The sequence below is a fragment of the Peromyscus eremicus genome, chromosome 9 (assembly GCF_949786415.1).
Source record: "Peromyscus eremicus chromosome 9, PerEre_H2_v1, whole genome shotgun sequence".
NCBI lineage: Eukaryota > Metazoa > Chordata > Mammalia > Rodentia > Cricetidae > Peromyscus > Peromyscus eremicus.
The window spans coordinates 70,031,290-70,058,520 of NC_081425.1; the positions used below are offsets into that span (position 1 = coordinate 70,031,290).

At 43.0% G+C, this 27,231-nt stretch overlaps 1 long non-coding RNA gene across 1 annotated transcript; it reads left to right on the plus strand.

Moving 5' to 3' along the window:
• The first annotated feature begins 456 nt into the window (after window positions 1–456).
• On the plus strand, window positions 457–26,745 carry LOC131919467 (uncharacterized). The gene is made up of 3 exons (XR_009381259.1): window positions 457–836; window positions 26,218–26,267; window positions 26,621–26,745. It is a non-coding gene; the product is annotated as an uncharacterized LOC131919467 (long non-coding RNA).
• The last annotated feature ends 486 nt before the right edge of the window (window positions 26,746–27,231 follow it).

Below are 27,231 nucleotides of genomic sequence, written 5' to 3' on the forward strand. Positions count from 1 at the left end.
GCTTTAACTGCTGAGGCATCTCTCCAGCCCCACGTTCAGTTTCTCCATATAGTGTTGCTCATACACGACCTGAGCTAACTCTTGGGTCAGCTATGGCAGCACATGCCTACAATCCCAGCACTCAGGAGGCAGAAAAATCATGAGTCTCAGGCCAGCCTGAGCTACGCGGCTGATTCGAGGCCAACCTGTGCTACGTAGGAAGACCCTGTCTCAGAGAAAACAACATTTTTACACACGCCGTCTTCAGTAAAAGCATCAGGTAAGATGCCCGACATTTGTTTAGTTGCTTTTAACTTTAGGGGATTTGTATTATTTTAAGTTCTTCTCTGTTATGCAAAGGAAAGGAATAACATGAACTGTACAAGTTTACTCCTAATTTTGAGCTATTCCTACTTGACATATTTTTACAAACTGGAATTACTGGGTCAGACAGCAGGAGCCGTTTTATAGGTCACGGTGACGGTTCCTCCTGGTTGTCATCTTGACGGCATGTAGCATCAACTGATGTGCGTGCCTCTGGGCTCGCCTGCCAGGAGTTTTCTTGATCAGATTATTTGAACAGAGAGACCCACCCGAAATGTGGTGTCAGCCCAGATAAAAGGATGTGGTAGAGGAGACTGCTTTTCGAGTGTCTGCCTTCACTCCTCTGGAGAGTCCTTCTGTCCTGTTGCTGTGGTAACCCTTTGGTGATGTTAGAACCAGCTTCCTCAGGTTCCAACGGAGACAGAAGACAGTTGGCCCTCCAGGAATGCTCGAGGTCTTCAGCACCGGACTGGAAATGTTGAGACCTGAAGCCTGGGTGACTGAGCAGCTCTGGGATTCTCAGCTTCTCCAGGGTGAGACAGTCATTGCTGGACCGCCAGGACCTCGTCCTGTCAGCCGTCTCAGTAAATCCCCTGTCGTACGTGTACTCTAGCAGTCCTTGTCCTCCAGAGAACCCTGACTAATAGTTGTCTTATTGCCAGAGAAGGCATCATTTGGAGGCCAGGGGTCATGAGAACTCAACATATGAAAGGGTTGGCTGGAAGGAACAAGACTTATTCTGAGTGGTCCAAAGTAGCGGTGCACCCGTGAATTGTGTACCCGTGAATTGTTGCGGTTCAGTAGAGAAGATGGTTAGGTTCCGTTTAAGGGGGCTGTTAGCATTTAGGGATGCCTGAAATGGGACAGGATCCCCTTAAGTGGCCATTTCCCCTCAGTGAAAACTTTTATGCACAGTGAAAGAGTTTTTAGAGAAACTGTTTCACAAGCTTTTCAGATTTGGGATCTGTAGGCTTTCCTAGCCTGATTCTTCTGTTCCAAGAATAAAGTTTGTTAAATGGACATATATTTAACGTGGCTAGGCCTGGGGCAAATACCTTTAATCCCAGCACTAGGGAGGCAGAGGCAGGCGGATCTCTGAGTCAAGGCCAGCCTGGTCTACATAGTTCCAGGCGAGGTAAATACAGCGATAGTAACAGTATCCTCAAGCCCTCACTGCAGACTGGAGTGGGACTCTCCTGAGCAGGCAATCTGGAAATTAGGGCAGAGGTGATCCCCGCACCCACATCTTCAGAACTGCCAAACTGAGCTTCAAGTTTACTTTAGTTCCCTTTTTATCTTTTATCTTTCTTTTCTGAGACAGAGTCTGAGTATGCAGCTCAGAACCATTTCTTTCTTTTCTTCTTCCTCTTCTTCTTCTTCTTCTTCTTCTTCTTCTTTTTTTTTTTTTTTTTTTTTGGTTTGGTTTTTTGAGACAGTTTCTCTGTGTAGCTTTGGAGACTGTCCTGGAACTCACTTTGTAGACCAGGCTGTCCTGGAACTCACAGAGATCCGTCTTCCTCTGTCTCCCGAACGCTGGGATTAAAGGCGTGCGCCACCACCGCCCGTCAGCTCAGACTAGTTTCTAAATCATGGTTTTGCCTCCACTTCCCGACAGAGTCCTGGAGATACTGGAGTGTTTGGTTGACCTGGCAAAGATGGGAGGAGGGATTTATTCCTTTGAGGATGTTAATTGGTTGCTTTTTTTTTGAGACAAGATGTCACTGTGTGGCCCTCTCTGCTTAGTACTCTTTGTATAACCTAGAGTAGCCTCAAGCTCATGGCAGTCCTCCTGCTTCAACCTCCCAAATGCTGGGATTCCCCAGTTCCCTGATACTGCTTTTTTGTGTTCATTGCCTACCTCCAGGTCTTTCTTAGTTATTTTGCTATTGCTGAGACAAAACACCATGACCAAGGCAACTTATAAAAGAAAACACTTAATTTGGAGCCTCATGGGAGTCCATGACTATCATGGCAGGGAGCAGGGCGGCAGGCAGGCAGACACGGCACTGGATCAGTAGCTGAAAGCTCACACATGACCTACAGGCATGAGAGAGAAAGAGAGAGAGAGGTAACTGGGAATGGTGTGGGTTTTTGAAACCTCAAAGCCCACCCCTACCCCCAGTGACACACCTCCTACAATAAGGCCACACCTCCTAATCCTTCCCAAATAGTTCTACCAACTGGGAACCAAGCATTCAAACATAAGTGCCTGTGGGGGCCGATCTCATTCAAACCACCACAAGGTCTCTGCCAAGTTGTGCTTACTCACAGGACCTTTGTTATAAAGCTCTTTATGCTGTACCGTGTTGCAAGTTGCTCCAAAGCCAACACCAATTGACCTAAGTAGTCAATTCCAAGTACTGTTACATTACACTGTTGATTTTTTTTCCTGACCAAAGATACTTGCATTCCTAACAAATCTGTAGTTGGTAGAATATTACACACTCACTTTCATTGTTATAAATTTACCTTCTTATATGAATATGTGCTTATACACACACACACAGAGAGAGAGAGAGAGAGAGAGAGAGAGAGAGAGAGAGAGAGAGAGAGAGAGTTAGCTCTGAGCAGGCATTCTGATTTATGGAAAGGTTAAACTGATTGCTTAACAATCCGCTGTGGGTTTTGTTTGCTTGTTTTGTCACCCAACAAAACTCCAAATTTGGTGGGGATATAGCTCAGTTGGTAGAGTGTTTGCCTGGCCCTGAATTCCATCCCTAGGACCACATAAATCCAGGTACACTTAGGAGGTAGAGGCAGGATGGTCAGTTGTTTAAGGTCACACTTGAGCACAAAGTTCAAGACTACAGGCCTCCGAAACAACAAGCAAACAAATCCAAGTTTGGCCAAGAAGAAACAAATCCCTATGGTGATTTTTTTTTATTATGGTGAGGATGGTGACTCAATCATAGGCTGAATTTTAAATTGGCTTTTATTTATTTATGTATTTTTTTAGGTATGAGTGCTCTGTCTGCATGCACGCCAGAGAGAGCTTCAGATCCCATTATAGATGGTTGTGAGCCACCATGTGGTTGCTGGGAATTGAACTCAGGACCTTTGGAAGAGCAGCCAGTACTCTTAACCGGTAAGCCATCTCTCCAGCCCCCATAGGCCAAATTTTAACTTTTCTTAGAGTGTATTTTGTGGACTTTTTCTGCCATCACCATCAGTGGCCTCAAAGAAGGCCTGCTTCGTTTTTCCAGTTCTTCCAGAAGCCAAGAGGAGACTGCCTTTAACTCAGAATAACTCACCAGGGGCAGCATGGAGAGGGGGGAGAAGAACCCTTAGGATGATCCAGGATTCACTTCTGGTCTCACCATCGTCTATGATGTGCCCCTGAGCCTCAGCTGTTGATCCTGTGTTACCAGCTACATCCCCCCTGTCTTAGTCAGTGTGCTATTGCTGTGAAGAAACACCATGACCACAGCAACTTCTACAAAGGAAAACATTTAATTGGGGCTGACTTACAGTTCAGAGGTTTAGTTCATTATCGTGCCATGGTGGGAAGCGTGGTGGCATGCAGGCAGACATGGTGCTGGAGAAGGAGCTGAGAGTTCCACATCTGGATTGGCAGGCAGCAGGAAGAGACAGTGAGCCACTGGACCTGGCTTGAGACTGTGAAACCTCAAAACCCACCCCCAGTGACACACTTCCTCCAATTAGGCCACACTTACTCCAACAAGGCCACCTGTCCTAATTCAAATAATGCCGCGCCCTATGAGCCTATGGGGACCATTTTCATTCAAACCACCACACCTCCCTTCTAAAGTGCCCAGCAAAAACAAGAATTGAGAATACAATCAACAAAGCCAACTCTGTGGTACAGCTGAAAACATCTCATAAAATGGACTGGTTTTGTGAGTTCTTAAAATGCCCCTTTGGGGGCTGGAGAGATGGCTCAGTGGTTAATAGCACTAGATGTTCTTCCAGAGGACCTGGGCTGGCTCACAATCATCTGTAACTGCAGTTTCAGGGGATCTGACAGCCTCTTCTGGCCTCTGAATTTAGGCATGCACATGACTCATAGACACATAAGCAGGCAAAACACCCATACACACACAAAAAAAAAATTAAACAAACAAACACAAGGGGGACCTGGTAGGCAGGGAAGTGAACTGTGAAGAGGTGAGATTGACTTTGTGAACCTGGATCAAGATTTCAGGGAATCTGATGCCAGGTGGTTTATTCCCAATAAATTTAAACATAGTATAATTTGGAAAAAAAAGTTTTGGTGTAATAAAATCCCCAGCGCACAAGGAAGCAAGGAAACATAATTACAACAAAACCTGACTAGGTACATGTCATTTCTTCCAAGAAGATGGTTTCTGGATTAAGCTACCTGTACTAGCTTAAGGGCCTAAGTGGGGGTCTGGTGTAGTCATGGTCATGCATATAGTGTAGAGGTCGTTTGGGCTATTAGCCACCTCTGTTTCCTGGTTGTAGGAGCTTGCGGGGAGCCTCTGGCTACACAGGTAATGTAAGGGTCGTTTAGTAATTAGGAATCTCCGGCTCTGGCTGTGGGAGCTTGGGGAGCCCCTGGCTATAAAGGCCATTTAGATTACTAGCTACCTCCAGTTCTGGTTGTAGAAGGTTAATATGGCCTGACCCAACAGATAACACAGATCACCAGGCTATTACTCACTTCCAATTCTCAGCTTTCTGGATGGAAAAACAGGTTTTACATCTTTCCCATTGGAAAGACCATCCTGTGTGTTTAACATTCTGGTTTCTCTGGAGATCTGTGGGTGGAAGGACATTTGTCCTTTGCTCCCAATACAAGCAGCAGAAAACATTTTAAATGTCACTTTTATGCCTAGGAAAGACTATTCAGAGGGCTACTTGATTAAGAAAAGTAAATTAGCTGGGTGGTGGTGGCACACGCCTTTAAACCCAGCACTCTGGAGATAGAGCCAGGTGGATCTCTGTGAGTTCGAGGCCAGCCTGGTCTACAGAGCGAGATCCAGGATAGGCACCAAAGCTACACAGAGAAACCCTGTCTCGAAAAGAAAAGAGAAAGAAAGAAAAAGAAAGAAAGAAAGAAAGAAAGAAAGAAAGAAAGAAAGAAAGAAAGAAAGAAAAAGAAATTAAGTCCTCTGGGCCATGGAGATGCTTCTGCAGGTAAAAGTACTTGCCACCAAGCTTGATGACCGAGTTTTATCACCAGGACCCACATGGTCGAAGGAGAGAACAGACTGCCCCCACTCTCCTCTCACCTCCTCACACACCCTATGGCACACATGCATACATACAATAATAAATAAAATGTGAAAAAAAATGCTTTCTTTTTAAAAATTTATGTTCTCAGGTCTCAATGAAATGGTTTATCGGGCAAAGGTGTTTGTTGCCAAGCCTAGGAACTTTAGTTTATTCCCTAGAGCCCACATGGTAGAGAGAGCTGAATGCTGCCAGTTGTCCTTCTGGCCTTCCTGACATTCACACCAGGATCAAAGCATGTGTGTAGCCACACATACACACAACACTAAATAAGATTAATTTTATTTTAATTATGGGTATGTGTGCCTGGTACCCTTGGAGGCCAGAAAAGAGCATCGGATACCCTGGATCTGGAGTTACAGGTGGTTCTGAGCCTCCAGATGTGGATGCTGGGAACTCCAGTTCCCTGCAAGAACAGCAGGTGGGCTTCCTCCCCCCACCTCCTCCTCCTCCTCCTGCTCCTCTTCCCCACCCCCTCCTCTGTAGCTCCAGTTTTCCTGCCTGGCCCACAGTCAAAGCAAATCTCTGACACCCGCCAGTCCCACAGCCACTCAGACCCAACCAAATAAACACAGAGACTTATATTGGTTACAAACTGTATGGCCGTGGCAGGCTTCTTGCTAACTGTTCTTACAGCTTAAATTAATCCATTTCTATGAATCTATACCTTGCCACGTGGCTTGTGGCTTACCAGGATCTTCACATGCGGCTTGTCATGGTGGCGGCTGGCAGTGTCTCCCTCACCCAGCTTCCTGTTCTCTCAATTCTCCTCTGTTAGTCCCTCCTATACTTCCTGCCTGGCCACTGGCCAATCAGTGATTTATTTATTGACCAATCAGCAACACATTTGACATACAGACCATCCCACAGCACTCCTCCATCTAAGGGAATAAAATATAGCTTATTTTGGAGCCATTTTGAGTAGTCATGGCCTGGGAACACAGATTTAAGACAGCCCAAATTCCATGTTCTAACATGGAAGCATGAAGTTTTATAGTGGTACAGAACAAAGAAAGTCATAAATCAAAGCAAGTTTAAAATACACTGGTGGGTCCATCAGAGAGACAGGGACAGTGAGACAGGGGAGCTTTCCTACAGACCCAAGATGTGTCTAATGACATTCTTTTTTTATTTTTATTTTATGTGCATTGGTGTTTTGCCTGCATCATATCTGTGTGAGGGTGTCAGGTCCCCTGGAAATGGAGCCACACACAGTTGTGAGCCGCCATGTGGATGCTGGGACTTGAACCCAGATCCTCTGGAAGATCAGCAGTCTGTGTTCTTAACCACTGAGTCAACTCTCCAGCCCCTCTGATGACATTCTTGGCTTTTGGATTGGTGGAAGCTAGTGGCCTGCTAAGTTAATAGATTCCAAAAGCTATCTATTCAGTCATAAGATGTTAGTTCCAACACAGAGGTGAGCAAGAAACCACTGTTCCAGAGGGCTAGAAGTAGCCCAATAAGGTAATTATCCTCTGAACCTATAAAATTCCACTCTCTCCACAGTAATGAGATTCTAATCAGGCTCTGCAGACATGGTTTCATTTCAAGAGTTTCTGTTCACAGCCAGACACAGCTTCATTTTAGGAATTTTTTTCTTTCTTTCTTTCTCTCTTTTTTTCTTTCTCTCTTTCTTTCTTTCTTTCTTTCTTTCTTTCTTTCTTTCTTTCTTTCTTTCTTTCTTTCTTTTTTTCAAGACAGGGTTTCTCTGTGTAGTTTCGGTTCCTGTCCTGGATCTTGCTCTGTAGACCAGGCTGAACTTGAACTCACAGAGATCAGCCTGGCTCTCCCACCCGAGTGCTGGAACTAAAGGCGTGTGCCACCACCACACGGCCATTTTAGGAATTTTTGTTCAAGTTTCCCTCTGTTGGCTAAGCATCAGATTTTGTCCATGCAGAGACCTCATATTATTTATTAAATATTTTAAGGTCTTTCGTAGTAGCTAGGAAGCTCATTCCTAGGATCTGAGGTAGATGAGGATGAGGAGTGGGCAGGACAGTACCCAGGAGAGGGGAACAGCTGGTAAAGACCATTAAGAAAGAAACTCCTGAATCATAGCAACACTACTAACCACCATGATCTGGATCGGATTTTTTTTTTAAACACCCTGTGTGTCTGACATAACATTTACCTGTAATATAGATTGCTATACCTAAAAATTAAGTAATTAAGAACATAATTTGGCCTCATGGAGTAAGGTCACAGATGAACACTTCTAATATACCAAATAGAATAATGGAAACACTTCTAATAATAGAAACGCTTCTAATAATCAAAAGTTACATATTTTTAACAAAATTGACTAAACAGTTTCTCCCATATATACAGTTATTTGTACTTGATAAACTATCTTACTTATGTTAAATGGTTGGAAATGGGACTTCTGAAGGAGTCATTAAAGTATTGTTTCCTTTTTTATTAGTAAAATACAAAAATTGTTTAATTATTTTTTATTTCCAGCTAATTGTACTATAGAATATTTTAGATACTAATACATCAAGAAACATCAATACTTGCCAAGTGTATTGGTGCGAGCCTTTAATCCCAGTACTCGGGAGGCAGAGCCAGTCGGATCTCTGTGAGTTCGAGGCCAGCCTGGTCTAAGAGTGAGTTCCAGGACAGTCAGGATTACATAGGGAGACTCTGTCTCAAAAACAAAAACAAAAATTGTAGAAAATCAAGCATTAATTTTATCTCAGGGTATAGAATTAACCTTAAAACAATTTATAACCTTTATAGTATTTTAACTTAGTTCTAACTGTATTTTTAACAAATATTTGCAGCATTACTTAATTTTAACATTATTATTGTTATTACAAAATTTAGAAAACAATTTTAATGAGGTAATTTTAAATGAAAGCTCAGGAGGCTGTATCTAAATTACAGAAAACATACGTATCTTAGATATCTAACAGTATAAACACAGCGAAGTACGTTAATAATTTGTTTTCCTAATCAAATTTAAATGAATTACTTACTAAAGATTTAAGTTATTGCAACAGGTACCTTGAAATGGTTCTTTGCAGCCGGGCGGTGGTGGCGCACGCCTTTAATCCCAGCACTCGGGAGGCAGAGCCAGGCGGATCTCTGTGAGTTCAAGGCCAGCCTGGGCTACCAAGTGAGTTCCAGGTAAGGCACAAAGCTACACAGAGAAACCCTGTCTCGAAAAACCAAAAAAAAAAAAAAAAAAAAAAGAAATGGTTCTTTGCTAGGAAAAGCTTTTACTTTTTATTTGTGTTTATGAGGCATCCGGTTTATAAGACACCCTGAACAGGTCAAAGCTTGGCATTTATGATTACTAGTATTATTTTTTAACTAAAATAAAGATAAATAATTTGAAATATATCACTATAGTGTAACACATTAAAACGTTCTATAAACTCTAAGATGTCTGTCTAAGCCTCAAAGTAGGTTTTCAAAACGACAATTTAAAAATACTTAGAGTTGGGTGCTGGAGAGATGGCACAGAGGTTGAGAGATGACTTAGTGATTAAGAGCACTGGCTGCTCTTCCAGAGGTCCTGAGTTCAATTCCCAACAACCACATGGTGACTCACAACCATCTATAATGAGATCCGGTGCCCCGGTGCCCTCTTCTGGTGTGCAGGCAGAACACTGTAGACATAAATAAATAAATAAATAAAATCAGTCAATCTTAAAAAAATACTAAGAGTTTTCTCCTACCTAACTCACCCTAGCTAAAATAAGGATCTTGAAAAACTTGATTGTTCATTTGTTAATTTGTTGTTGCTGGGTTTTTTTTTTCTTTTGCCTTTTCCCCCCTAAGACAGGGTTTCTCTGCATAGTTTTGGTGCCTGTCCTGGATCTCCCTCCGTAGACCAGGCTGGCTTCAAACTCACAGAGATCCTCCTGGCTCTGCCTCCCGAGTGCTGGGATTAAAGGTGTGCGCCACCACCACCACCACCACCACCACCACCGCCGCCGCCGCCCGGCACTCATTGGTTTGTTTTTAAAGAAGCAGTAATGGCCAAAAAATCCTTAAAATGTTTGTACTATAAACACATATATAAAAACAGAGACACGAGCTACCTTCTTTTTTTAATGTATTTATTTAACTTACTAATTTTACATCTATGGGTGTTTGGCCTGCAGGTATGTGTGTGCACCACATGCACTCCTGGTACCTGAGGAGGCCAGAAGAGGTGTTCAGTCCTTGGGGACTAGAGTCGCAAGATGATTGTGAACCACCATGTGGTGCTGGGAATTGAACCTGTGTCCTCTGGAAGAGCATCCAGTGCTCTTAACCTTTGGAGCCGTCTCTCCAGTTCTACCCTCTTTATCTTTGGAATAGAGTTTAGTGTCTCAAGGGAGGGTAACTGTCTATTAGGAAAACCATGTCCCACAGTAGGGGTAATCATCTCTTAAGGTTCTTTGATAAGCAGCACGTTACAGAACTCAAGTGGGACAGGGATCAGGGAGATAAGAGCTTAAGCAGAACTGCATGCTATCATGTCCTTAAGAGCAGACTTAAATTGTTTAAACTTAAAAACTCAGGCTAATTGTTCCCCCAAAAGATTTAGGGCCATTACCCATCTCTATTTGTTTTATGTGTGTGGTCACACTTACTAAATATACTTTTTGGGCCAGGCGGTGGTGGCATATGCCTTTAATCCCAGCACTCCAGAGGCAGAGCCAGGTGGATCTCTGTGAGTTCGAGGCCAGCCTGGTCTACAGAGCAAGATCCAGGACAGGCACCAAAACTACACAGAAAAGTCCTGTTTCAAAAACAAAACAAAACAAATATACATATATATGTATATATATATATATGTATATATATGTGTGTGTGTATGTGTGTGTGTATTGTCTTTTATCATTATTTTATTTCTTAAAATTTTAATTTCACTATGAGCCAAAATGAAGCTGAGCCAAGTTAACAACTTTAGTTTACACAAGCACTTACTTACAAGCCAATTTGGCAGTAAGTATATTATGTAAAAATAAAACATAACCACATTTAGACAGAAAGTTTGTATACATAATCATACATAAATATATTTTAATGATTTGTTTTTATTTTATGTGCACTGATGTTTTGCCTGCATGTATGTGTGAGGGTGTGGGATCCCCTGGAACTGGAGTTATAGACAGCTGTGAGCTGCTATGTGGGTGCTGGGAATTAAACCCAGGTCCTCTGGAAGAGCAGCCAGTGCTCTTAACTGCTGAACCATCTCTTCAGCCCAAGATATAGCTTAATAAACCAAGATTTTTTTTAATCAATTTTTTTTTTACTTTTATTTCATTTGCATTGGTGCTTTGACTGAATATATGTCTGTATGAGGGTGTTGGATCCCCTGAACAGTAGTTACAGACAGTTGTGAGCTGCCATGTGGGTGCTGGGAATTGAACCCAGGTCCTGTGGAAGAGCAGTCAGTGCTCTTAACCACTAAGCCATCTCTCCAGCCCCTAAGCCAAGATTTTGAACATCACTGTTTGTTAGGATTATATTGTCTTATATTTTTGGCTGTGAGCCTAGCCTTTAACAGCTGAGCCATCTCTCCAGCCTTAGGATTATATTTTCTATAGTCCTCATTATGAAAAGGAAACAGCGTAGACATGCTCAGGAAACATATCTACTAATTTATATATGATCCAACCGTAATAAAGAAGGCTTACATTTAACAGGTTTTTGTTTTGTTTTGTTTTGTTTTTCAAGATAAGGTTTCTCTGTGTAGCCCTGGCTGTCCTGGAACTCACTATGTAGACCAGGCTGGCCTTGAACTCAGAGATTTGACTGTCTCTGCCTCCTGCGCTCTGGGATTAAAGGGATGAACCACCGCTACCTGGCAACGCTTAACAGTTTTATATCAGAAATAATTTGAAGAAATCTTATGAATTTATGATTATATATTTATCTTATATAAAAGAAAATCTTATTTGGAAGGAAATACTTATCAAAATCTACTTACATAACACTGAAGCTTTATGAAACATTCAGCATTTCCAAAGATACCATTTTTACAGATTTTAAGATGTTTAGAGTACTCAAATTTGTAAAATAGTATGTATTTATCAAGCCTTAATATATGTCCACAATATTTAAATTTGAATCCACACATACATTTTAATTGGGCATTCTACAAAAATAATTTTAGCACACAACAAAAATGAATTTAAAAAGAGAACTGAGGTGGCCATAGTTCGTTAAAAAATGAACAAACAAACCACTTTGGCACAAACAACATATGAAAACCACCAAAAATATACTAAAACAACTACTATAGACACATGACACAATTACATGACATTAGATCTGCTCCACTGAGAAAAGGTAGAAAGTTTAATGTATTTCTTTAAGATATGAGAAAGGCTTGATAGCAAAAAAGATCTAAAGATGATGTTTGCCATATAGACTTAAGGTAATATCCCTCTCTATCTCTCTCTCTCTAAATAGCTGAAGGGGGTGTTTCTCAGTATGTCCCAGATTGCTTTCTAGCAGGTGACTTGGTGGTCACAACTTGTGCCAAGTCAGGTCTGGCTACCTATTCACAACAATCTAATTAAAAGAGCCAATTTAAAAGTGAAAAGCAGAGGCTGGAGAGATGGTTCAACAGTTAAGAGCACTGGCTGCTCTTTCAGAGGACCTAGGTTCAATTCCTAGCACCCACATGGCAGCTCACAGCCGTCTGTAACTGGTTCTAGGGAACCCAACACCCTCACACAAATGTGCATGCAGGCAAAACACCAAGTACATAAAATAAAAATAAATAAGTTATATATAAAAAAGTGGGAATCAGGAAAGGGAGATAGATTTATTTAATGCAGTCACATTGGGAACAGGGACAGATGTCCTGCAAGTCTATCTTTAGGGTCCTGAATGTGCGCACACACACACACACACACACACACACACACACACACACACACAGCCAAGGACATGCACATCTAAGCAGTCCTGGCCAAGGTACCGCTATACTCACCATTGACTCATTATTATCCAGGCTTTAGTTTCATCCAATAAGGCGGTTTGACAAATTGTTCAAACTGTGTGAAATCTCTTCTAGAGAGACAAGTTCTCTCTCTGGCTGAAGCCCCCTCTCACAGCATGAGATTTCCAGAGAAACTCCCACATCCTTAGGGCCCATTCTTTCAACAGTCTGATAATCAGACTGAGAGACACAGGGTTTCTTTAGATTATCTTTATACCTACCAGACCCACTACATGGGTGGGGGCGGGGTGTGTGTGTGGGGGGATCAGGTTTTCACAGATATTCCCCCAGAAAAACCACGTGACCCAGAAGCAGAGTATGGACCGGTCTAGGAAATGTCTATTTTGATGTTAGAACACCCAAATATTTAGTGGGTTTCTTGTTAGAAAAACAGAAGCAAAGGTACACAGAGCCCATGTTTAATAAGATTGATCAGTCAAATGTTGGCCACAGAAGGGACACAGACATGGCTTCGTTGGATTATTAACCTGAGTTCCCCTAAACTGTAGGGACCGCCACCTGGGCGGGGGCAGGGCGGGGGCGGGGCGGGGGCGGGGCGGGGGATAGTGGCACTGAGATTTTTGGCTTTAAGGTTGAAAGGACACTTAGGGCTGGTTTGTATAATAAAGACACTTTACTGTAAATGAGACAAAGCTGCTCGAGGAAAACTGAAATTCAGAGGTGAAGAAGCAAGGTCAGAAAAGAGGGAGCTGCTTTGGAATTTACCTGAGGTTTTGGTATAACCGTAAAAAGATTTAACTAATTCTTTGTTTAACCCCCATTTAGCTCACAGGTACTATTTGTTTTTTTTTTTTTTTAAGAGCTATTTATAATTATTAATTACCACTTTTACCGCCACCCCCAAATCATTTTACATTTTAATTAAAGCAGCCTGCCTGTTTGTGATTTTCCTTTTTAAAACTTCATTGTTTTGGATTTGGATAAGCGCACAGACAAAGCAGTTTGGAGGTAGTAAATGTGTCTCTCCATTTTCCCAAATACTTGCAAGTTAGTAATTATCATGCATAAAGCCAGCTAGAGTACCTGATGGCAGTTTATCTCCAAACATTTCCTCCTTTTGGAAACCTTGTTCCCCAAACACACACATGCACACACACACACACACACACACACACACACACACACACACACACACGCACATACGCATATATATGCACAAGGTTCTCATTTTATATATATGCATCAACTTTCTCAGCTTTCGCCCTGAGACCACCTTTTCCAACTGGGTCTCGGGGTTATCTTGCATCTTACTCAAATGTGAGGGGGCTCAAGACATGGGGTGAACCGATCCCTCATACATGTCTTCCCAGGTGAACCAATAAGGTTCCTTCTGACCCAGGAACTGGGTGTGTTTGTTGGGGTGTTCCCCCAGACACCTCCACACTTTTGGGTAGGAAGGAACAAGTGCCTTTTACCTTCAGTGCCTTTGGTGGGGTCACAGGAGAAGCAGCAGAAAAATGCAGAATTATGCAGACAGAGGAGTGTCAGGGGACAAAGGCCAAATGGCAACAAATCAAATTTTTCAAAGACAGTGAGAACCAAGACAAATAAAAGAAAAACTAAAATGCCTTCAGAGTTCCAAAAGGGAACAAAATACTGAAAACAAGCTAACACAGTCAGATCCAAAATGACTTTAGAGGTTCCAAATCAAGCAAAGAACTCAAACCAAATGTCTAGACCAAAATGCTATCAAAGCAAACAAATTAGAGACCTTAAACCAGTGGTTCTCAACCAGTGGGTCACGACCCTTTACATCCCATATCAGATATTTACATTATGATTCATAACAGTGGCAGAATTACAGTTATGAAGTAGCAACAAAATAATTTTATGGTTGGGGGTCACCATAACATGAGAAACTGTATTAAAGGGTCACAGCATTTGGAAGGTTGAGAACCACTGCCTTAAACCAAATATTTGGAAAGCAGATAAAGAAAATATTTAACAAAATAGGATTCTTTTTTTTTTTTTTTTTTTTTTTTTAGTTTTTCCGAGACAAGGTTTCTCTGCGTAGCTTTGCGGCTTTCCTGGATCTCTCTCAGTAGACCAGACTGGCCTTGAACTCACAGAAATCAGCCTGGCTCTGCCTCCCGAGTGCTGGGATTAAAGGCGTGCGCCACCACTGCCCGGCCGGATTCTTTTCTTAAAAAATTATTTATTTTTATTTTATGTGCTTTGGTGTTTTGCCTGCATGTAGGTCTGTGTGAGGGTGTCAGATCTTGGAGTTACAGACACTTGTAAGCTGCCATGTGGGTGCTGGAATTGAACCTGGGTCCTCTGGAAGAGCAGTTAGTGCTCTTAATCACCAAACCATCTCTCTAGCCTTCAAAATAGGATTCTTGTTAACCAGCTCAGAATAAACAAAATGGACCATGGACTAACCAAATTAAGGGAGGCCCAGAGCCCTGGAAAGCACTTACCAACAATTCACCTGAGGAAAAAACATTAGGAGGCCTAGACTCAGTGGGTCCATGCAGGTACATGGCTTCCATTCATCTGATTCCTTCAGTGAAAAGTGAATCATTCTCAGAGTCCCATGTTGTGATGCCATAATTGTCGCTACAAAAACCGAAACTTTCATCTTAAAGGAGATAAGAAGATAGTTCATTTTGGAGCCATGTTGAATGACTATGGTCCAGGAACGCAGATGTTTTATCAAGTATTCTTTTTTTTTTTTTTAATGGTTTTTTGAGACAGAGTTTCTCTGTGTAATTTTGGTGCCTGTCCTGGAACTCACTCTGTAACCCAGGCTGGCCTCAAACTCATAGAGATTCGCCTGCCTCTGCCTCTCGAGTGCTGGGATTAAAGGCGTGCACCACCACCGCCTGGCTCCAACTTCTATTTTAAATTTATTTATCTTATTTTGAGCATGATTATTGTCTGCATGAATGTTAATATACTACATGTACATAGAGCCTGCAGAAGCCAGAAGACAGATAATTGTGAGCATCCTTGTGGATACTGGGGACTGAATCTGGGTCCTTTGTAAGAACAGAGAGAGTGGTCTTAACTGCTGATTCACCTCTCCATCCCCTAATTGATTTTTTAAATTTTTATCATTGTATGTGTGTGGTATTTGCATGCAGCATGTGCTCTGTACATGTGTGGAAGTCAGAGGACAACTTTGGGGAATCAGTTTTCATCTTCCATTCTCACGGAGATAAGTTTTCTGATTGTTTCTGAGGCTGTAGAATGTACTTCAGGCTAGCTGACTCTGGTGGTTTGAATAAGAATGGTCCTCATAAGCTCATATATTTGAATGCTTAGTTACCAGGGAGTAGAACTGTTGGAAAGGATTAGAAAGATTCGGAGGTGTGGCCTTGTTGGAGGAGGTATGCCACAGGGTTGTGGGGGGTGTAGGCTTTGAGGTTTCAAAAGCCTGTGTTAGGCCCATTCTCTCTCTCTCTCTCTCTCTCTCTCTCTCTCTCTCTCTCTCTCTCTCTCTCTCTCTCTCTCTCTCTGCCTGCAGTTCAGTATGTAGCTCTCAGCTACTGCTCCAGCAACATTCATGCTACCATGCTCCCACCATGATGATAACGGACCAAACCTCTGAAACTGTGAACCAGCCCCCAGTTAAATGCTTTCTTTTATAAGAGTTGCCTTGGTCATGGTGTCTCTTCACAGCCATAGAACAGTGACTTTCAAGTTTTTTAACAATTCTCCTGTCTGCTGCCTCCAATCTTTCAGTAGGAGTGCTCAGATAACAGATGGACATCACCATATCTGGTTTTTTTTTTTTTCCAATCTGGTTTCTAGGGGGATCAAACTCAGGTGGTCAGGCTTGGGTAGCAAGTACTTTTACTCACTGAGCAGTCTCCTGGCACTCCAAATATATTTTATAAGTGTAATATATTACATGCCCTTATTAAGTTATTCATCTAAGCTAACCAACAAAACATCACTGTGTTCTTAAAAGTCATATAAATGTAACAACTTATAAAAGTGATTCAATTCTATGTTTTCCTAACTGTCTCAAAACTAATCTAGAAAGAAAATTCCACCGGGCGGTGGTGGCGCATGCTTTTAATCCCAGCACTCGGGAGGCAGAGCCAGGCGGATCTCTGTGAGTTCGAGGCCAGCCTGGGCTGCCAAGTGAGTTCCAGGAAAGGCGCAGAGCTACACAGAGAAACCCTGTCTCGAAAAACCAAAAAAAAAAAAGAAAAAGAAAATTCCACTTCAAGTCATGTAGCTTTTATATTAGATTCATTAGTCTAATTTGCTACTGTAATAGTTATTCTCTCTAGCAGGTTTGGACCCAGCTGTTAGGACATGACACATGAACAGTCTCTCTTAGAGTTCTATGTAAGTGAGGGCACAGTGAGACCACTGTACTAGACCACTCCATGTGTGGAAAGGAAAGTTTATTGGGCACCAAGCTGCCAAAGCTATCTCTGGAGTGGGAGTGGGGACAGAGAGAAGAGGAAAAATGTCAGAACAGCAAGCAGATTTTACAGAACAGTCGACAGGGTCTTTGAGTTGATACAGGCTTTTCAAATTGGCCAGGAACTAGATGCCCTTGCTCAAGGTAGTTGACCTTTCGGGAGTAATAAGGGGGGTTCCTGGTAAATAGAAACCCTCTGTTAGGCCTCTATTTACCCAATAACAATTCTTCTGTTTACCTGGCCAAAGTCCTTCTGTTTAGGACATTGTCACCAGCACTACCATTTGGGGCATTTTGGACCTAACACTATGCACCCAACTCTACATTCTCCTAAATACTGCAAATACCTAACATATCAAGTATGTCCCTTTCTTACACCTGTCACTATCTATGTATTTGGTTTTTGTAAATATTTCATCCTTAATTTTAAGTATTCTGGATTTTAAAACATACCCACTAGGAAATGATATATCTCAAAAGACTGGGGAGCCCTGCCCAGTAATGATCTTAGAGACACTTGGATTGACTTGCCCAGTTGAATTAACTCCCAAAGGAGGAGACAATGCCATGTCTCCACCCAGAGGTAGACTCCATTCTTTAGCATAGCACTTCTCACTTTGAAGAGGCAACCCATAAAACATTTAAGAGATGGGCTGAAATTGGAGACCAGATATAACCAACTTCTGCCATTCTTGCATTCTTGCAGGTTATGCCAGCATCTAGCAGGTGGAGGCCATACTAGAGGAAGACTCATGCAAAAAAAAATGTTGAGTTTTTTGCATTTGTGTGTGTGTGTGTGTGTGTGTGTTGGGGGTGTGCTTGTTGATGTGACCATGGCCAAGTTGCATGCTTGAGGGCTGAGCTGCATGTGCTGAGTGCTAGATCACTAAGATGAGGTCATATGGTGTCTTAGCTACTTTTCTACTGCTGTGACCAAACACCATGACCAAGGCAAGAAATTGGGCTTATAGTTTCAGAGGGCTCAAGTCTATGATGGCAGAGTGAAAGCATGGAAGCAGGAACAGCTGAGAGCTCACATCTGGATCCAAAAGTAGGAGGAAGAAGAGACAGAGACAGAGAGACTGGGAGTGGCAGGAGTCTATTGAAACCTCAAGGCCCACTCTCAGTGACTTAACTGCTCTAATATGGCCACACCTCTTAATCCTTTCCAAACAGTTTCACTTAGTGGGGACCAAATATTCAAGCGGTGTTGGTGTCTTGGACCCACCTAGTCTACTACTGACCAAGATTTGTGTGAGTTCTCTGCCTCTGAGGAAGGAGAGAGAGAGAGAGAGAGAGAGAGAGAGAGAGAGAGAGAGAGAGAGAGAGAGAGAGAGAGGAATCTTCAATGTGCCACAAATCACTAAGAATCCCAGGATCTTCATTTCTGGATGTGATGTTTCTGAGGTGTTGGTCCCTCTGCCCTGAGGTGGAACCTGTGTCACTAACAGATCTATCTCATGCTCTTCCTAGCAGGAATCTTTCCCTACCCAACAGGCAGTTGACCTGAACATCAGGAAGCGGCTCTTTTTACTTAGTTTTTCTTTCCAGGGAGTTGTTTCTGTCTTGCAATCCCTCACCAGAGCCTCTCCCATCATGATGCGAAGATCCCCAAGTAATTCTTCATTAACAGGCTTTGGAGTGAGATGGCGGCAGAGACTCAGGATTTGAACATTTCTTGAGGACCAAGATGACTGACCATAAATGTTGTGGACTCTGAATCCAAGTAATTTGCAAATATGCTTTCCCTCAAAGCTGGCCCTTGCAGGCAGCCTCTCTCAGGAGTTGTGTTTTTCGATTCCAGTCATTCATCACGAGTCTTTCCAAACAGTTACAGTCTGAAGGCAGTTTCATCCATTAAACACTAAAATTTGATACCTGTTTTACCCATTAAGTGTGAAAATGCCCAACTCTTGTGGTCTAGAGTAGAAAATAAGGTACTTTTTCAAAGGCTAGGATATGTAGCTCAGTTGGTAGAGTGCTCACCTAGCATGTATGAGACTTGTACATCATAAAAAGTAAGGCTCATGCCCTGTGATCCCAGCGTCTGGGGGTGCCAGCCAGATGGTCAGAAAGTCAAGGTCATCCTTGACTGAGCACCCTGATTCACTGAATAGGTGGAAGAACAAGTGAGGATAATTCCTCATGACATTTTGGACCTCCAAGTGCACATGTGCCATGTGCACATGAACCCACCCACCTACACATATGCATATGTGCATATCTCACACATGAAATGGGGGGAAATTATGTTTATCTGGCCCCAAATTTCCTCTTATGGCTCTTTGCCGCTTTGATTTTTTAGTACATTGACGATTTGTGCCTATCTCTGTAGGCACCAGCCTGGAAGCTGAGCTACAGCAGATCATAAATTAAATGAATACTATTCCCCTCTGCTGTATGGTCTTGAGACTGACCTAAACACGGTGTATGTGTCTATCAACCTATTTGTTGTTAATCACTCTGTCTGGAGACAAATGCTCACTTATCTAGCATCCTTATCTGATAAAAATGTTTGCTTTTTTAGCCCATAAGGAAACAGTGTCCATACAAAGCAATGCAGTTGTATCTAACAGCCAGTTCAGTCATATTCTCAAAGTCACATGCTGTTCAGGCCACACTGCAGCGGAACCAAACGGCGCTTTGCTTCATTTCAGGACCAATATTGTCTTTCTTTCTTTTTCTTTCTTTCTTTCTTTCTTTCTTTCTTTCTTTTTTTCTTTCTTTCTTTCTTTCTTCTTTCTTTTTTCTTTCTTTCATTCTTCCTTCCTTCCTTCCTTCCTTCCTGCCTGCCTTCCTTCTTTCCTTCCTTCCTTTCTTTCAGAAATGTATTTGTCTGGATGTTTTGCCTGCATGTATGCCTGTGCACCATATTGTGGGCCAGGTGCCCACAGAAGCAGAAGAAGGCACCAGATAAATCCTCTGGAACTGGAGTTACTGCCATGTGGATGCTAGAAATCGAACCCTGGCCTTTTGGAAGAGTAGCCAGTGCTCTTAAGCACTGAGCAATCTCTCCATCCCCTAGAATCCATTCTTATTGATTTTATTTTTATGGGAGTGTTTCTGGACAGCACCCAAAGTTCAACTTAAATTTCTTCCCTGAGATGAGCCAAGATGCCAAGTTGAAACGTTGAGGTGGTAAGAATACAAAACCAGAACCTGATAGTCCTAAATTCTGGTACCCCTCACTGTTGCCAGTTAGTGGCCTGGTCTTGAGTCATGCACATGACTAGTTTACATGCACCCACCTTCATAAAGCACAAAAGCTGCCAGGTGCTGGGAGTCCACCTAATCTTAACTCTTGCGTGGACTGGAGCTCTACTCTACTGTTCCCAGCAACGTTTTTGGGCTGACTGCCTCTGGCGGCAGGATTGCTGCTCTTTGCTCTGCAGCCACTTCCATTATCTGACGGTCTTTCTCAAATAACTGGACCCCCTTGTAAGGTCTCTTCCCCCACCTTTTTCTTCTTCTTCCTCTTTTTTTTTTTTTTTTTTTTTTTTTTTTTTTTTTTTTTAGTTTTTCGAGACAGGGTTTCTCTGTGTAGTTTTGCGCGCCTTTCCTGGAACTCGCTTTGGAGACCAGACTGGCCTCGAACTCACAGAGATCCGCCTGCCTCTGCCTCCCGAGTGCTGGGATTAAAGGCGTGCGCCACCACGCCCAGCTCTCCTCTTTTTTTTAATAGTACTTGTAGTTGAAAATATTAGTCCTCTTTGGCTCTTCCTTTGCCTTCACCCTTTTATGGCTCACATACTGAACACCAAACGTATCCAAGCGCAGGGAGGCGCCGTGCTATGCGCTTAGTTTTTGTGAGTTCCTTTCCCTTTCTACCTCTGGTCTGAAGGGCTCGTCACCGCTCTGTGCCTGCCCTCTCTCCTGGGTCTTATGGATCCCGTATAATGTTGTCCATCAGATCTTGGTATGCTGTTCATTACCCTCCATCTTTTCTCAGTTAGGAAATCCTAGTCGTTCTCCTGGGTTCTGACACTTGCTCCTAGCTTAGTATCAGACCTCTGATTTGACTAGTCCACCACCCCAGCGTCTCTCGCTTTCCCCCATATATGAGCTATTCTAGCAAGTTTATCCTAAATGACTGCATTTCCTGTTTTCTACAAGACAGCTTGTCGTTGAACTTGCTGTTGTCCACCCCCACCCCCTTTCCCTGAGACCTGGCCCCTTGCTGGCTCACAGGGCACAGTCACCATGTGTTGACCTCAGCAACTACTTACTCTTTGTATATAAACACTTCCAGTTGAATGATTTTTTTTTCATTTTTGTTTTTTGTTTTTTGAGACAAAGTCTTACTCCACAGCCTCAGATGACCTAAACCCACTATGAGCCCAGGCTAGCTTCCAACTCCCAGCAGTTCCCCTCCCAAGTGCCAAGCTTAGTCTTGAGCTAATTTACCCAGCTCAGTTGAATAATTTCTTTTTTTTTTTTTTTTTTTTTGGTTTTTTCGAGACTGGGTTTCTCTGTGTAGCTTTGCGCCTTTCCTGGGACTCACTTGGTAGCCCAGGCTGGCCTCGAACTCACAGAGATCCACCTGCCTCTGCCTCCCGAGTGCTGGGATTAAAGGCGTGCGCCACCACCGCCCGGCTTACAGTTGAATAATTTCTAAAATGTCCCCTGGCACTGAAACTCTAAGAAACAAGAGGGAAAAAAAAAGATCAAAGTGCTAGCAGCGGAAGAGACAGTACCAAGAGGGCAAATGTCAGACCGTGACTTGTTAAAAGAGGAAGACGGGAATAAGCAGCTACCACCAGAGACGAGGTGGTCCATGGTGCCACCCCAGGCTGCCTCAAGCTCCCAGGATGCTCTTGAACTTCTGATCTTCTTCCCCCAACTGAGTCCTCGGATTACAGGTGATTTTTATGTGATGCTGAGGATAAAACCCAGAGCTTCAGCATGCTAAGTAAGTACTCTACAAAGGCTTACTAAGCTGAGTTACATCCGCTGTTTTTCTGGATACTTCAGATAGGTTGGGTATAATAAACCCTGGGCTGGATGTAGAGGTGCAGACCTGTAATCCCAGATCTTAGGAGGCAGAGGCAAGTAGATGTTTATGGGTTCAAGGCCAGCTTGGTCTACATACTGAGTTCTAGACCAGCCAAGGCTTTGTCTCAAGCAAAAAGAAAAACAAACAAACAAACAACAACAACAACAATAAAAACACCAACATAAAAGAATTCCATAACTTTCTGGGTTACTAGCCTGAATAGTAGCACACCCTATGAGACTAGTCTATTAAATATAAGAGCCACACAGGAGGATTATTTTGTTTTTAAGAATTAAATTCTTGTGTGTGTGTGTGTGTGTGTGTGTGTGTGTGTGTGTGTGTGTTTACCTGCCTGTGAGCATACCACAGAAGACAACTTGTAGGAGTCTTGTCTCCTTCTATCATACAAGTTCCAGGGATCGAACTCAGGTCTTTAGTAGCAGAGAGGCACCTTTACCCCTGAACCATCTCATGGGCCCCTGTAGGGTTTCTTTAGGATTCATTCTTCAAATATCCCCCAGGTAAGAAAAGACTAACAGCTGGGGCAGGTCACACTCAGTGATCAGCCGTGTGAGAAGCACGTGGAGCAGACACCTTCTGATCTTCTGCTTGGAGTCCGGGTGCTGTCTGGAGCTGAGGGCGTGGTGGGGTCTGTTAATATAGTGCTTGTATGGTAGTAATAGTACTAGGAAAGTCGTGACTAGCAGGTGAAAACAGCATTGCTTAGATAGAATCCTCATGTAAGGGACTAAAGAACATTGCAGAATCTCAGACAGTAACAGGCTGCGGTGAGAAACCTCCAAGTGCATTTCCCAGACCCAGCTGAATGACACTGCTCACGGCTCTACTTCTCTAGACATGGCATAAGGGATTTTCAGGCAAATTCCTGCCAAGTAGTTTACTTGTCCATGGCGAACTGCCTTGGGCCAGAAGTAAAGAGCACTCCTGACTGTGGGCTGCCTTGAAGTCCTGGCGTTTGATTAGCCAGTTGCCTTCAAGTTCACAAGCAGGACAGAAGCTGTGAATATTCAGTTCTGTGGTCACCTTATGAGATTGTATAACAACATATCTGTGAGAGAGAAAAGAAAGATAAGGTGGCAAGGATACACATGGTGTGAATGTCTAGGAAGCTGGACAGAGGTAAGCGGAGACTGGGAAAGCAGAAAGGGAAGGGAACCGAGGAGACTGTAGGGCAGCTTGTGGTCTCCTACACTGGCTCAGTAGAACAGCTGGGACGTCCCAGCGTCTCTGAGAGCTGTCCTTGGTCTGATTTTGGCAAAGGTCAATAATGAGGTCAGAGAACTTGGGTTAGTTTCAGACTGAGGTGAGGGCTTTGTCAGGAACTTGTAGAAGGTATAGTATAGTATAGTATAGTATAGTATAGTATAGTATAGTATAGTATAGTATAGTATAAGGATCTCTTCTAAAATGAGACCATGGCTCTGACAGTCTACAGGAATACCCTGGGCTCTCATTCAAAATCTCTGGATCTCAGAGTATCACCCATGACGTCAAGTGTCCACAGGCCTGGGAAGCCTCCCTCTTAACTGCTGACCCTAGGGTTTACTCCAGTGAGAACTCGGATGTATAGAGGGTCTCAAGATAAATGTCCTCAGTCCATATTTTACCACAACTATTTCTTTATCAGCTGTATGCTAATAAAAACAGGTGTTGGGGATCTAAATTTTAGACCTCACACATGTTAGGTAGGTACTTTGCTACTGAGTTAGCTATCAGCTCAGCTCAAAAGAAATCCTTTAAAGCATTATTTTTCATGGAAAATAAAAGTGCATCATGGAGTATATTGATAAATCAATTTTTTATTTTAAGTATTTTTACTTTGGAATAATTTCAAATTTAAGCATAAGTTACAGAGGTGGTGTACAAGTTCCTCTACATACTTCACCCAGATATTTCCCATTGTTCACATGTCTGAGCTATGCAAAAAGAAGTTCCTAACATAGTGCCCACTGTCTCTTCAAACTTCAGTGACGGCTGCCTGGCATTTTTCACGGGTCCAGAGCCGGCCGCAGACTCCGGACTGCGCAGCCCGACTGCAGAGTCCGAGCCGCAGCGGCATAAATTATAACCAGACACGCTTTCAGAAAGTTTCTCCCGCTCTTTGACAGAGCGCTGGTTGAAAGGTGTGCCGCTGAAACCATGACCAAAGGTGGCATGATGCTTCCGGAGAGTCTCAAGGAAAAGGATTGAAAGCCACAGTAGTGGCTGTGGGATTGAGCGCCGAAGGACAAGGTGGAGAGATTCAGCCAGTCAGTGTGAAGGTCGGAGACAAAGTCTTCTCCCAGGATACGGAGGCACCAAAGTAGTTCTAGACGACAAGAGACGGTGAATTCTTGGAAAGTATGTGGACTGAAATCATTGTTGAAATGGTGTCACATGAAGCTGCCCATTCGGCTGACGGTCTGAACTATTATTCATCATGTAAATAATTTCCATGCCTCCCTTTTGTTTTGTTTTGTTTTTCGAGACAGGGTTTCTTTGTGTAGATTTGCGCCTTTCCTGGAACTCACTCTATAGCCCAGGCTGGCCTTGAACTCACGGAGATCCGCCTGGCTCTGCCTCCCAAGTGCTGGGATTAAAGGCGTGAGCCACCACCGCTCAGCCCATGCCTCCCTTTTATAACAAACTGATGATGCCTTAATAAAAACAACAAACAAAAAACTTCAGTGACTATCTGCTAATGACAAGTACCTTTGCCGTCCTGGACACAGTGCAGCCAACAAGACCGGGAAATGAGCAATCAATCTACTATTATAACAAGTGAATTTTAAGACAGTATATATGATTTCCACATACCGCCTGTCTCTAAATATTAGTCAAGAAGCGGACTTCAGAGAAAGCCCAGGCTTGTCAGGTACACGTTAGGAGTTTGAAATAATTCTCTTCTGCTCTTTCTGTACTTTAGGGGAAACTCTAGGCATCATTATTCTACCCTACTTGACCGTGAAAATCCACCCAACTTTAAATGTGCCAACTTAAAAACAGATACTGGGTTGGCAAAAATGGCTTCAAGTTGTCTTCTGAGTTCCACACCTATGCCCACCTACCCCGACCCCTACAAACAATTAATAAGTACATATTTAACAAAGAACGTAGACATTTACTATAGATGCTTCAGGATGTCATAGGCTCATCTGGAGTGCCACCAGACAGGACCTTTGTGATGTGTCCCCTGTCTTTGAACAGCTAATGGAGGTGCAGGCCTTTGCTCAGGCTGAATGTCTTTATGTCTCCAATGGCATGGCAGGGGCATGCTTGACCAGCTGGCTGACAAGTCCTTGGGTACCAATTCCCCTACCTGAATGACAAAATGCAAGCAGGGATGCATACATGTCAGCAACATGGGCATTAAATACCCTCCTGGATAAATACATTTTTGTCTCAAATCCAGGAGTCTGTTTATTCACAGGTTGATTTTTGCCAAGCCTATGTACTGTGAATTAGACACTTGAAAATGCTTGAGATCCATTTAAGATTACTAATTAGAGAGCTAGATTGATGCCACTGGACTGGTTGAAAGAAAGAAAGAAGAAAGAAAGAAAGAAAGAAAGAAAGAAAGAAAGAAAGAAAGAAAAGAAAGGAGGGAGGGAGGGAGGAAGAAAAAGAAAATCTGAGTTCTTGCCCCAAATTACCTGTATGATCTTGGGCACATGTCTAAGACATCTGTGCCTTACTTTTCTGGCATCAACCTCTCACCTCCGCATGCATTCCCACACACATGTACCCACACACATGTGAACATGCTTGCACGTCGGCCTGCACACCCCTAAAGATTTTTTTACCACACAGCTTTTCTATTGTTTGAAGTAATATTTCACTGTAGCCTAGTGTGGCCTTGAATTTACAGTGATCCTACTAAGGACTGGGATTGCAGGTATGCTCAACAAAATTGTTGATTCCCCCTACACACACACCAATTAAATGCATCCTTCCAACTCTGATAATTTATTTTACCTGGAGGAAATAAAGTTCTTTTTGTCTGACCTTGAACCTTACTCTACCTGCTTTTGTCTGGGAGCCTTTTAAAACAAGATTTACTTTTTATTTTACGTGAATGAGTGTTTATGAGTGTCTTCTCTGAATGCATGTATGTGTACCACTAAAGATCCTGTCAATGGAGGAGGTTGGAGGAAGGCGCCAGATGTACTGGAACTGGAGTTACAGATGGTTGTGAGCCACCCTGTGGGTGATGAAACTGAAACCCGGTCCTCTGGAAGAGCAGTCAGTGCTCTAACCACTGAACCATCTCTCCAGCCCCCATGGGACCCTTTTTGGCAGCAGGAAGATGAGGAGTTTGGTTTTACTTTGCTTGCATCCTTTGTTCTTCTGCCGTAGAAGTCAATCGTGCTCACAGATCTGACCACTCAGCATCTGACCCCACAGCAGTAAGTATCAATATTAACAATACCTCTCAGACTTGCCCTGCATGCTAGTCACTGCTGTCTAGCCACTTTGAATTCACGTGATTCTGGGCTTTTTAGGATGCATCTTTGTATGGATGTTTCCTACTTACCTCCCTAGGTTGAGAGGGATTTCTAGAGCGTATTTCTGTCATGGCAGACATCTTTTCTTTCCTCTCATATAAATGATCATTAGCAAGGGGGCTTCCTAATGCTTCTGTGTCTCCATAGCTATCCGAAGGTTATTGAATTGAATGACCTCATTGCTAGGAAAGTTGGCTCACCCTAGCTCCACTATTAAGTTCATTTATTTACTGGATTCCACTTCTCTTCCTTAGATCCAGGTTTCCAGACTCCTGAAAGCCATGTGCAGTGACCGGGCGGTTCTCCCCTGGACATCCCTTCTCCCTTGTCACCCTCAGCAACAGAAATCTTGAGTGACTAACCAGTCTTTTTCTCTAATTTTTCCACTCCCCCTCTCCATTCTTTTTTTTTTTTTTTTTTTTTGAAAGGTTCTACATTTTATTACTGGACAAACCACTCTCCCAATTTAAACAGGACCAAGTCTCCAGGTTAAAAACGTTGAACTCCATCCATGACTCAGTATAAACACCCAGTCTTGCCATTGTGTGAATCCAGCTTTGTTCTCCAGTGTTTTCTCTTGGAGTTGTACCTGATTTTGTTACCAGTTTTCATCCGAATCCACTGAGGAACAGGATGATTTTGCTTTTGATTCATGGCCAAGAATCGCTTGATTCTAGAAGTCTTGTGAGAAGACACAGCTGGAAGTCGAGTCTCCCCCGCCCCGCCCCCATTCTTTGACTTTCAAGTAGTAATGTGTCAGGTTTCCACCAGCTTGGGCTTTGGCCTTGTTATCAGCTTAGACCTCAGTTTTGGCTTTTGGGAAGCTGAAAGGTCAGATGCCTGTCCTATTGTTCCTGGCATTCCA